This window comes from Uloborus diversus, chromosome 6 (assembly GCF_026930045.1).
Source record: "Uloborus diversus isolate 005 chromosome 6, Udiv.v.3.1, whole genome shotgun sequence".
Taxonomy (NCBI): Eukaryota; Metazoa; Arthropoda; class Arachnida; order Araneae; family Uloboridae; genus Uloborus; species Uloborus diversus.
The window spans coordinates 144755072-144768878 of record NC_072736.1 but is presented as its reverse complement, the minus strand read 5'-3'; positions in this window follow the sequence as shown (position 1 = coordinate 144768878).

The window sequence follows — 13807 nt, the reverse complement described above, 5'->3', positions numbered from 1 at the left end:
ATTAGGTTCACTTGGTGTAGATCGCTTGAGGTTGCTTGGATCTGCCTTCTTATTCGCGTTCATAAGTGAATAAGAAGCTAGTGGGCAGCCCAGGTCGAAATGTATAGGAATACGAAAAACTTAAAACTTGCCTTAAATGAAACAGTAGTAAAGAAGAGTTAGTGAATCTTATGCGAATTTTTATTTTTAGATAAAAGTTTTCCCATATTATACGATGGATTGAAGGCCAACGGCAATTTTGTGACACACAAGGGGCTGCCGACAAATGATGTCGTGCTCTGGAGGGGGGGGGGGGGGGCTCGTGAAGTTGTGACATTTTGTGACAAGGTAGAGGAAGGGGGTAAAAAGTGTCACATCACTCATTTTTTAAGAATATGTTTATAAAAAATAACGTGACATGTGACTAAGGGAGTAAGGTGAAGAGCGACCGTTTGTGACAAAGAGGGGTGCGGGGAGGGGTCAAAATTTTTTACATCAATTAAGTGCAGCCCCACAACTTAATCTCTACACTAAAATAGGTGATGATAAACTATGTGACTAAAACGGGAGAAAAAAATCGCTCGGTTATTATAAATGTAAGAGACAGATTTGGTGCATCACGTGAGCTGACGGAGGCTAAATCTTTTCAACTCAAATGAGCACAAAAGAATGAGATGGCGCAGTAGCCAATTGTGACTACTGAACTAGTACTTTAAAACCCAATAGCAAAAGCTCACTAAAAATTCATAAATTATTAATATTTTTTACGTCTCTTGTTGCTTTTGAAACCACCCATGATTTTCGTTTTTGTTTTTTTTTTTTTAATTTTCAATCTTTTTTGTTTTAACAGTTGATCTAAGTTTTGAATAGAGCCAGGGGGGCATAGAGAAATAGTTTTTGGAGGGGGCACCTAAGAGTAAAAGTAAAAAGCGCCTTCATATACAATTTTTCATAGCTAAGTTTTCACGAAGTTCTTTTTTAATGTTTTTTTAGGCTCCATTACTGTTAATTACCGATTCTATCAAAGAAGAATCATTTGACGAATCTCGATTTTATGTAAATTTGAATCCTAAGACAATTTCATATATTCTTTTATATTGACCTCTGACTTCAATGTTACTCCTATCGGAAGTGATTTTATTCAAAGATGCTGTGAGTTTTTTTCGAATAATAGTTCAAAGAATTTGATTTGTGCAATTCAGAAAAAGTTAAAGAATATTTAATGGGATAGCTAAATAAATTTTGTCCTTTTGGGAGGCCGAAACGATTTTCTATTAGTTAGTATTTATCTTTTGGTCATTTTAAAACTTAAAATACATTATTTAGAAAAAATAATAAAACGTTATCTCCAAAGAAGATCTGTCACCCAGTCTGCAGAGAGGACGATTATTATAGATTTCCAGTTTATACGTTTGCTTTTTTCAACCTATTTTTATGATAACGTTAATTAACACATGTTTTGATTTTTATTACTTAAAAGTCACGAAATATGTGCACACGAAAAACCAAAAAAAAAAAGATAACTTTTCAATGAAGATGTAATGACTTAATGAACTTAGAGGTCTAAGATTACGGGTTAAATACGTCCCTACTCAGTTAAGCAAATTGATGGGGACAAAAAGTGCAATCAGAGGCTTTTAAAATTGAACGTTCAGTAAGAACAGATGAATAAATAATAATTTTTACAACAACATGCTGGGGAGCATTATTGAGAGGAAATTTTTTTCCGATAAAGCCAAAAATTAAAAAAACTTGTCGACTTACGTGACTGTCTACAATACTGATTGTCGTCGATTAAGGCTCTAGATGAAATTGTCAACCAAACGTTGATATTGTCCCGAGGTTCTTTATGACGACAGCGTCATGTGCGACAAAAAAGAAGTTGCCTACCAAAACATAGATATGATTGGTGACTCGAACGGGTGCTATAAACGACATATGCAGGGTGTCCCAAAAGGTCGTTTACAAACTTAACATGCTGGTCTGTCATATGATGAACAAGATTTACATAGTAACCTTCGTTCGCAAACACAATGCTATGCACACAAAGTCAGACACTAACGGATGCACAACATGTCGCATATCTATTACATAAAGACGGTTTTACACAACATTTTAGTTTTCAAGGAAGGCTTATAGCTGTTGTTGAAATTTGCTGCCTTTAGCTGTCATACACGCGTCGCAACGACTAAATACCGACCGTCGTAATAACGATCCATTCTGACAAGATTTCACCGATCGCTGCGTTGTCGTTGCAACGTGATTATGAGAGCTGGCGGGACGCAAATTTTAGCAACTGCTTTAAGCAGTACTTAAAAACTAAAATGTTGTGGAAAACCGTCTTTGTGTAATAGATATGCGACATGTTGTGCATCCGTTAGTGTCTGACTTTGTGTGCATATAGTGTGCCAGCGTTGTGTTTGCGAACACATGTTCCTGTGTAAATCTTGTTCATCATGATATGACAGACCAGCATGTTAAGTTAGTAAACGACCTTTTAGGACACCTTGTATACAACTTGAAATTCAATTAACGTTGTAATCAAGGTCCCTTATGCCAATGTAAACTATCCATTTACCATAATTCTGCCGTGGGCAGGTAAAGGTCACAGTAACTGCAAATTTTTCATTTTTTTGCATTTTTGTCATCTGTTGTACGTTAGCTTTATTGTACACTAGTGGTACCCGCACGGCTTTGCCCGTAACAGAAAAATTAAAAGGTCTTTTGGTTCGCCTGTATATTTATAAATAATGTATGGTGAATTATCTCGCCAATTGGCTTGTACCCATGTTACGGTTCCACGTTATGATAATTTCGTATCTCACCAATTGGCTTGTGCCCACGTTACGGTTCCACGTTATGATAATTTCGTAATTTACTCGTCCATCTTATGATAGTTTTGTTCTTAAAATTGGAATAGAAAAAGAACCACATCGAATTTTTGGAAAAATCGCTTCGAGGTGCACACTCCCATGCTACAAACTAACTTTGTGCAAAATTTCATTAAAATCGGCCGAACGGTCTAGGCGCTATGCGCGTCACAGAGATCCTGACAGACAGAGAGACATTCAGCTTTATTATTAGTAAAGATAAAGATAAAGATAAAGAAGCTTGCTTATTTGGGTTCCGCTGAAAAAAAAGGGCGTGCAAAAAAGTCTTCATTTCAACATTTCCCTATTGTTAATATTGAATCCAAAACGCGTTTCTCCTAATATCTCGAAAACTCATTTCTGCAGATACTGCCGTTTACCTGCCCACGGCAGAATAACACTCCTGATTAAAATTAAGCTTACTCAGTTTTACAACCGTCAACATTAACTTAACGATGGTTGCGGTTACTTGTAATACACTCATCAATGTAGTCACCACACTTAGCGAAAATTTGATTGTTTTATACCGCTAAGCTACCACAAAATTTGCTTGTTTCATCGTTATTCACATGAAGAATCATATCATTCTTGAAGAGACAAAGAATAACTGCAGTTTTTTGTGTTTTGTAAATTAAAAATTAGAAAATCTTTCAACGGGTGAAAATGGGGATTCCAAAAACTTGAATCTTTAATAATTAACGAAAAGCTTATTAAAAATTGGATGCGTTGCCTTTTCATCTTTCATTTAAAAAAAAATCCCCTTTGTGTAGCTAAACTAGTGCACAAATTTGTGAGGAAAATAGCAAATTTGTGCTGTTTTTCATGAAACCTGTGATTGAAGCATGCGTAAGTAAATTTTAAAATAGATAATTGTATGCATACTGTTTTTCTTTTCTTTTTTTTTTTTACTCCTAAATATAGCAATGAAGCCAAATTTGAAAACTGTAGTATTCAATTTGAAACTCAATTTACACTCTGCTAAAGACCTTAAATTTAAAAGCTTTTTCTGGATCAAGCACCATTTTTTTATTTGCTAAGTCATTTTTAATTGGTGAACATATTCCAGGAAAATTGTACTGTTGTACTAAATTCCCCTTTTTGGTAATATTTCTCATATTTTATAGTACAAATTGAGCTCGAATGAAAAAATCAGAGTTTTTGTTTTGTTATTTAAGTCCCTTTTTACGCAGTAAGCTAGAGTGGCGTACATGTACGCAGTGACGGCCCTAGTTTTAGTCCTCATTTTGTAAAAGAAAAAAGGGCAGTTAAGTTTTACTGATTACATTTATCAAATAAAATGCTAATTTCTGATTAATGCATATTAAAATACAGTCTGACCGCCGATGATACGGAAAGGCAAACATACGGTTTATAGGAGGAAATGAATGCATAAATATTAGTTTACAGGGGTGGTAGTTTGTTCCTTAAAGATCTGCACTTTTTGCCTCTTAATAATTTAGACGCAAAAATTAAAAAAAAAGTTGTAAAAATGACAGATTGTTCACGGTAATATATATTTTTTAAATCTAAGCTACTTTCGATCTACATCCTCACTAAAAAAAATCGATTTATTTTTTGAACATAATTTTGAGTTCACAATTTTGCTTTTACATTTGCGGACGAAATGGATTTTTTTTTATTGTTTATTTTCATAGAAATTCTTTGTTTCCCCTCATTTCCAACTTAGAGAATGCAATAAATTAATGAGGCAGAAGTGACATTATAAAACACGTGTATCAATATCCCATCGCTATTTACCTTTCTCCCCTGTTAAGATTCATTCAGATAGAATGATCTTAACTTGGCCGCTTGCCAGATTCCACGTCTTCCGTGGTTAGACTACTTTCTCAATATTTGTTACCTAATCAAAATTAACAGGACAAGTTTTGCTTTTGACATCAATAAAAATACGATTATCTGGCTTATGTATGTGATGAAAGAAAGAAATGTAGATAATCTCATCTAGGATATTCAATATTTCATGGGTGCACAATTAGTTAAGTATAATGTAATGTGTGTAACAATGAAGTTATGTTAAAAAATAGTTTAATGCTATTTTCTTTTAGAGTTATTTTGATTGATGGCGATGACTTCCATTTAAAATATGCATATTTTATTATGATGCAGCAGTATTTCATAACCATTTCGAGCACTTAATTTTATCCCTCCTCCTGTTGTATTAAATTTTGCAGAATATATTTGTTATCGTTTTTTTCCTTGAAATTGAATTTCATAATTAGTTTCAGAGTGACACACTTTGATTGGCTACCTCCCTCCGTTTTTAATTAGAAGATAATCTTGTATCTATTTTAGTAACTAAACTTTTATTATTCACCTCTTTTGAGAGTTATTACGATTATTAGGAATGGATTTGGGCTTCTTCATCGAATTTTAGGGAGTCGTTTCCGTTGCAACAACTGAGCAAAACTGAGATCTTGAAACTAACTGCGATTACGTATAATACCTAAAAGAAAAAGATGACCAAATGAAACTTTCGAAATATTTTGCTAATTTAATATTGTTAATAGATCAGATCAATGATAAATCTGAGTTTTGAAAATTGACTTCGAATAAAATATATATTTTCTGGAATGAAGGTAGTAAAACAAACAGAACTCTTTAAATCGGAGGTGTTCGAAATTTCATAAAAAAAAGGCAATAGTGAAACTAAGCTCTGAAAATTGATGACTAAGAGTATTTTCTAAAAAAGAGCGGCAATCAACTTGTACAAAGCTTTTCAACAGGTCCGTCATTACGAATATTTCTGGGAGGGGTGAGGGGCAAAAGTGTATACTTGATGCAAATTTTAAAAAAGCTTTTCAATAGGTTCTTCATTACAAATTTTTCTGGGAGGATGGAGGGGCAGAAAGTGTATATTCAATGCAAATTTTACAAAGCATTTCAAAGGGTCCGTCATTACAATTTTTTTTGGGGGGGGGATGGAGGGGCAAAAAGTGAATACTCAATACAAATTTTAATGAGCTTTTCAACAGGTCCGTCATTACAAATTTTCCGAGAGGGGGGAGGGGCAAAAAGTGTATACTCAATGCAAATTTTATCGTAAAACAACAAAAGCCGCGCCCATTTGTATATAAAAAATTTACTTTTCAGAGGCGGCCCTTCCTGACCGCCCTTCAAAACTGACCATATTCTGGAGAAAAAAAAAAAAAAGAACATGACTTTGGGCAAACCATATAAATTATGAAACCTTGATAGATCTGATGTCATTTAGAGGTCAAGGTGTTCATTATCCTTGACTCCTATGACTGCATAAATTTTAATGTGAGCAGCCAACAAAAAGTACGATATAGAGTATCTATATAAAGTATGTTTCATGGTAAAATTTTTCTTAGTTTGGAGTCGATAATTTTTTACATTATCTAGTTAAATGTTAAAAATGATTAAATTGTACATTATATAGTTATTTTACTCGATGTATGTAATTTCAACCCATTAGAAGGATTACCATTTTTGTAAATATTTATTTATTTGAAATCTCTTCGCTATTGTAAAATATAATTGTAAATTTCTTATATCTGGAAATAAAAATTAAATAATAAATATTTCGAGTGATTTATTTGAGTATACATGTCTTCTTATTCTATGTTTATTTCTTTACTCTTTCACTTTGTACCAAATGATTTTCGGAAAGAAATAATTATTCCAAAACAATAAAAAATGCTCCGAATAATTCTCCTAAGAAGGTCTATAATTGAACACAAAATTTTGTCCTGTAATATTAAAGTATACAATGGAACCTTGATAACTCAACACCTCAAGGGAACATGAAAACATGTCGACCTAAGCGGATGTCAACTTATTGAGGTTCCTTGATTTAAATTCCTAAAGGGGTTCTGTATGACCTACTTAGGTCATACAGACATAATTTAATGGAATGTAAATTTCATTAACATTTACATTATGAAAATAAATTCCAGTAAATACATTTTGTTTTTTTCGTTTTTCTTTTCCTTTGCTTTGAAAAGTACATAATAAAATCAATAATATTATTTGAATACCTCGTGAGGAATAAATCCATAATTTTTGAAAAGAGGTGAAAATGCTTCTTGTCAGTTAAAGATAAAACGTCCTGCTCACAACATGGGAGCAGCATGCGCAGGGACGTGCACATTACATTATGTTACTCCTCGGGGTCCCCCGTACCTACCACAGATGAGGTTTACTGGTTGAGTAGGGTCCTGGAGACAGTTCAGCCTCAGTTTAAGTCATTCAAGCATTTGTTACAGGAGAAAAAAAATCCTTTGTTTACAATATTTTGACAGAATTTTAAGAAAAGAAAATTATTGAATAAATTTTCATTCAAAATGTTTGTATATTTTTTCAATAATTTTCTTTTCGAAATTTTGGGGCCCGTCACAAATGACTTTTATGCACCCCCCCCCCCCATATTGGATACCCTTACGTTCCTACATATATTTCATCCTCATTTTAAAAATCTCGGGCCCGAGCCAGCAGGTGTGTCCCCCCCCCCCCGGTCACGCCCCTGAGCATGGGCAAAACATGCTATGCCCCTTAGGAACTCCTTTCTATCCCGAAATCCCGCTGGATCAAATTCGGCGCTGGATTGGAAACCCTACTGCCATCTGTAATCAGGCCCATCGGTCCGCGGACCGATGCGCCCTCAAGCCAGAACACCTTTTTTTTTTATTTATTTTTTAAATTTTCATTATTTTATATTTTGGTGCAACTTTCTTATTCTTTAAAAATTATTATTATTATTATTATTATATATATTATTATATGGTATTCTTGTAATCAGCAGGTTCTGTTACGAGGCAATTGTACAGAACTGCTGATGGTTTAAGAGGAAGCCGATATGAAAATGAACCCAATCGTAAGTATAATATAATTCCGAAGTCAAGGGGGTCCGGGGCTCTTTTTCGAATTTTTAGTCTTAAAAACGCATTTTAGGCGATCTTTGGTAATGTTAGGGGAGAAGAGGTCGCGGCAGTGACGTAGTTCTGACTCGGGGGGGGGGGGGGGGGGGGCACATTGAAAAAAATTTCCACCTGATAAAGGGGCAGGGGTCCAGGGGTTGTCCCCCGGATTTTTTTTTAAATTGTTGCATTAAAACGCAGCTTTTTTTTTGGTGAATGAAAGGCAGAGGGTAGAGGGCTCAGCAGACATTTTGAAGCTGAAGCTTCAAAAAAGCAGCCTTAAAACGATTTTCGTGTTGTTAGAAGGCGAGGTGCTTGGTAGCTCTTGAACATTTTCCGAAACTGGAGCCTCGAAAACGACATTTGAGACTCGCCTTAATGGTTTTTCCGGACTGAAAGACTTTTCAGTCCGGAAAACTTTTTTTGAAAGAAGCGTAGCATTTTGAAGACTTTCTTATTTTAAGTCCTTCTTATTTTAAGACCTACTAGGAAAGAGAGAAAAAAAAGGGTGGGGTAGAATGAAAGAAATAACAGCTGTGAGATGTGATTATCTGATAAAAAGTCTACAATTACTGAAAATATTTAAAGGTTTTTTCTAAAGTTTTGAACTTAAGAGGTTCATAAGTAAACCTTCATTCTTAAGAATGAAAAATCATAAAATAATTAAGTTCAAAATAAATGAATAAAAACTTAAGCAGTATAAACAGTCGGTATGTTTTTTTTTTTTTTCATTTTAGAACTATTTTCCTTGTTCTCAAGCTTAAGTGCATATTGTTTTATTCGTTACAATGTTGATGGAATGTTCATTTTTCAATGTAAAAATAGTTTAAACAAAAAACTCCTATCGAAATAAATTTAACATTGTATTTTTTTCTCGAAATCCAATTACCCCTTCCCCCTTTCTTTTTTAAAGATAATAGTAGCAATGAAATGTGAAAAAGAAAGCGAACAGATCATAAAATATTGCATTACAACTAACCTCATTAATTTGTAGAAGCCTTCTAAAAATGTCTCTTTTTTTTTCACACTTTTGTGCATGCTTTTTTCTTCTGAACTAAAAGACAACTTATAGCGGAATTTAAAACAAAACGAAAAAAAAAAAAAAAAAAACTTGCGTTAATGTAGAGAATCGAAAACAGAGTATAAGCAGGATCTGTGGTGCAAGCAACGATATTCTGCTACGCAAAGATCATTCACTTTCACTCTACTAGAAACCTATGGTAAAGTAGTACAAGTTTGTTTTGTACGTTACAACGCGCGAATCCCCTTTTCTTTCACAGGGTGTGATCGTCAATTCAATTAGCCTAAAGCTGAAACTACTGATGAGCTTCTAGGGAAACGGCCCTTCCTTTGCATTTGGTGTCTTTGAGAAAGTGCCTCGTTTTGCCTGCAGCTTCAGATTCAGACAGAAAACACGAAAACAAGAAATGCTTCTGTTGAAGGCGAGGGGCTTCATTGAGGGAACCTATTGAAGGGGTATTAGTAGATTTTGTTTCTGCGCTTTTTTTTAGGATTCTCGGACCGATTTCCGTTTCCGTTGCTTAGGATAGGGGAAAAAAGGGTTTTGCAAAGATTTAAAATCAGTCTACAAAAATGAGGACTTGGATTTTCCAATGTCGCCCAGTTGTTTGATTTTTCATCACCCAGGCGACAATTTTTTTTCACTAGGCGACATTATTGTCGCGTAGTCCCTATCTTAAAAAATGCTCTGCCCCTGTCTGTAATCATGGGCACCCATGTGAAAAATTTTAAGGGGGGGGGGGGAGCTCAGATATTTTCCCGATGGTTTAGCAGGATATCTTCCCCCTGGAAACTGGAAACCAATTTCAGTACAGATTAAAGTTATTGAAATTTGACATGTTTAATAACTTATTCATTAATGGTTGGAGAAGAAATGTTTTTACATTTTTGAAAAGAAAAAAAGTACTAAAAGCAAGAAAGTTCTAATTTCTAAATGGGGGGGGGGGGCTTGAGCCCTCACTTTTCCCACTATATGGGCGCCCTTGTCTGTAATCAAAATTTGGTTATGGACTGAGAAGAGTCGGAAAACCTTTCTCTTTGAAGAGAGCTTATTACAGAATAAATAGTGCTGCCCTCTATTTTATAAAATCACAGTTAGATTGCGTCCTAGAATCAGTGGCGTAGCTAGGGAGGGGCGGAGGGGGCGGTCCGCCCCGGGCGGCACTTTTTGGGGGCGGCAATTTCACTTTTGATGCGAAAAAATTCAACGCGTTTTTCCAATAATTAAATCATGCTTTTGATCTTTTTTTGGAGTCAAAAAAAGGTCTTTTATATCTAAGCTTGTGGTACGACTATGATAATAAAATTACTCAAATACAAAACATGTGTTGTTCTTGTGGACATCTCAGCATTATATTGTTTGTTTTTTCTCTTCCTTCGTCTGAAGCTACACACTGAGGGCGGTGTCACATTTTTCGGGAAGAGCAACCGGAAGAGCCTTCCTATCCCTTAACGTCACCAAAGAACCCAAAAGTGCAGTTTTAGGCCTTGAGTCTCGAAACTTTTCCAAAGGATAACGTCCACCCCATCCCTTTACATCTCATCTTTTAGCCTTTTGAGTTCTTAAAATTTCAATACCAACAAATTCCTGAGGGCGGTCAAGCCCTGATCCTTCCTTTAACGTGGTTAAAGATAGTCTATTATGTGCATTAAGGACATCAACTTCGAGCTTTAAAATCTCCATCGCGTCCAATATCTCCAAAAATAGCTTAACTTTGGGTTTCTGAAACTTAAATTTCAGAAAAACTCGAAGGTAGGGACCCCAAATGTGCACGAACCTAACTTCATCACAGTTGGCTCCAAATTTCGTTTTTAGAAATTTCTAAGGGAAGACCGAAAAGTCTTCTTTTCTCAGTGATGAAGAGCTTAAAATGAGCAATAGTTTCGAAAAAGATTTCGGGTGGGAAACCAATTTTGAACTCTCTCTCATGACGTTGTCCGTCAAACAATGACTAAAGTCGCGTTTTTAGGACGTCATTTTCAAAAAGTTTCATAGAGAGACGGAAAAACCATCTGATTTCCCAACATTTTTGGAAATAGTTGGAAATTTTATGCGGTCAAAGATAGCCTACAATTCCGTTTTTGAAACTTCGGCATCAGAAAATTTCACAAGAGCTCGCTTACGTTCCCTATTCTCTTTAACGTCATCAACTGTAGACTAAAATTGATTTCAAGTTTGAAAATATTCCGGGAGGAAAATCCAGTCTTTGTCTTACATCACTAGATACAGCCTACATTTACGTGCTTTTAAGTTCTGTTGAAAAGCTTTCTGGACAGCACCGCTGAACCTTCCCCAATGTTTTCAAGTATCCAAAGATAGCCAAAAACTGCTTTTTTAAGATTTCAATTTCGGAAAATTTCCTTGCGAACACCCAATCCCCCTAACGTCACCAAAGAAAGCATAAAACTGATTTTAATTTAAAAAAAACGGGGGGGGGGGGGGGAACTCAAAGCCTCTTTTCTATAAACCGTTACTAAAAATTGCTCAAAATTCTAAATTTGGACTTAACTTTTGGAATTTTTCGGTGGAGCTCTGAATTACTTTTTCTTTCTTCTACAAGAAAAATAAGAAGGAAAAAAATAATTTTATTTGTTTCTTTATTAAAATCTTATTAAAACACTTTTAACTTTTTAATGTATTAACTATTTCCCATCAAAAGGGCGGCAAATTGAGGGACCTCCCCGGGCGGCAGAAAGTGTAGCTACGCCACTGCCTAGAATCACCTCGTTTGTGTTCCTAAAGAGCGTGCCGCGGCAATCTGGGGCCTGGGTGGTACAGGAATCGAATAGGTGAGTGGTGCCGCGAAGTGTCCATGCTATCAAAATATATACATAATAGAGATGAAATAGGATGTCCTATGCCGTAAGCACGAGTTTTGTACCAGTGCCGGAGCTAAAAGCAAGCCAAGACCAGGTCCTTTGGCTCCTTGTCTAGGACAGTAATTTCAGGAAGGCGGCAAATTCAGCCTATTTCTGTGTTTTTTTACATTGAAAGTCGAAGTAAAAACTTAGAGAAGATAAAAAGGGCAGATGAGTCGAATTTTAGCCACGACTCGGAAAAATTGAAGATCCAGCACTGCTAACTACGAATTGAAAACTAGATTTCAAGATTGCTTTTTGAAACTTATTTAGTAGTCCCCCCCCACCCCAGGGGCGGATCTAGAGGGGGGCCATGGGGGCCATGGCCCCTCCCAAAGCCTTGCGACTGTAGGCATTTTTTTAAGAAAAAAAAAAGAAAAAAATATTATGAGAAGATAACAAAATTTAACATGTGTGTTTTACTGAAAAATTATAGGCCTTAATTGGGAGACAAATTATGTCCCTATCCTCAAAGCAAAACTTTTATTTCCAAAATTTGTCTCCTTTATTACATCATTTCTTGATTCCAAATACAGACACTTCTAGATCTCTAAATGCTGTTGTTCTCAGAGTATACCTATTTTTCACCAGACCAAAGAGAGCCTAAATTTTCGTTTTTATGACTTTAATTTCGAAACTACGGAGAGAACCCCCTTTTCCCATGCCCTTTCACAAAGGCCTTGATAAATAGCCAAAAATTGCATTTTAAGTCTTTTATTTGGAAAAAATGTCAACGGAAACTAGCTTATCCAGCCCTTATCACTTAACTTGCTTAAAAGCAACTTTAATGAAATTTTTTAGGACTTCAATTACAAACGATTTTTGATAGGACCCCCTCCCTCCCTCGTTTATATCGTGATGATAGCTTTAAAAGGAGTTTTCGGAGGAGCTCACGAATCTTCCATCCCTTTCTAAAATATGTATAAATATAGTTAAAAATCGAATTTTTAGAGCCTCAAAGGTAAAATATTTCCAGGAAGGAAGGATTCTAAGCAGCTTCACACTTCTTTTAATGTAAGCAAACATTACCGAACGGTGCATTTTTAGGCTGGACAGCTGAAGAGCACCCCTCCTCTTCTAACTTCTCAATGTATAATGACAGAATATTTTGGTTCTTAAGCTTTATTTTCAAAAAGTATTTTGGGGCAAGCGCCCGAAACCTGACCTTTCTCCGTACATCATCAAAAAGACAAAATGCGTTTTTAGTTTCCTAATTTTCAAAAACTACTCAGAAATTTAAATTTTGAAACATTTTCGAGGGAGATTCCTAAATCCACCCCCTCACCTAATGTCTCGATACCCCGAAAATAGAGTTTTTAAAACTTCATTTTAATAAAATTTTTGGGGAGTTATCAGGGCCCAATTTCCCAATAGGAAGAGTAGGCAGCTGCCTAGGGCGGCAAATTTGCTATTATAAAACACATTTTTTAAATTAAATTGTTTCTTGAAAGTAAAATATTAGCATTCTTTCATTTTCCACAGAGACTATTTTTTCTTGTAATTTAATAATGATTACTTTCACACATCTTATAAAAGTCAAATATTTTTCAATCATGGTATTTGCCAAATCGTCCGCAAAATTTGCCGAATAAAAAATTTTTTGGGAGAACACTGTGATCATTTCATCGGGGCGCCTCAGAATGTGAAACGCGTTCATTTCTTCATAAGTTTGACAGTTTGAATGTGGGGAACGTTTTTTTGCGTTTTTTCGAGTCAAGGAAATTTTGTTTCTTTTAGGGGGGGGGGGGCAGATTTCAAATTTGCCTAGTGGCACAATGGAGCTCAATTCGGCCCTGGGGAGTTTGTTTAAAAATTTCGGATGGCCCCTCCCAAAACAATCGGCTGGATCCGCCACTGCCCCACCCCCAGTTCTTAGTGATGATGTACCTCACAAGTGGGTTTGAGTATTTTTCGGAAGACAGGTAATAAAATTTTACAGAAATTATTTTTAAAGACAGTAAAAACAAAAAAGCATAAAATTTAACATGAATATCATCAATATAGCAAACCCAATAAATTATACAATCACTAAAATGAAAAATTCTGAGAGTAGTTTTTTATGATGCGCGCATGAAACAACCAACAGTAATTAACACTCATAGGAACTACTAAAGGTAAACAAAGGCTCTAAAAGATCAGCTAAGAGTGAGCTGAAAATAAATCATCGCAAATTTAAACTCC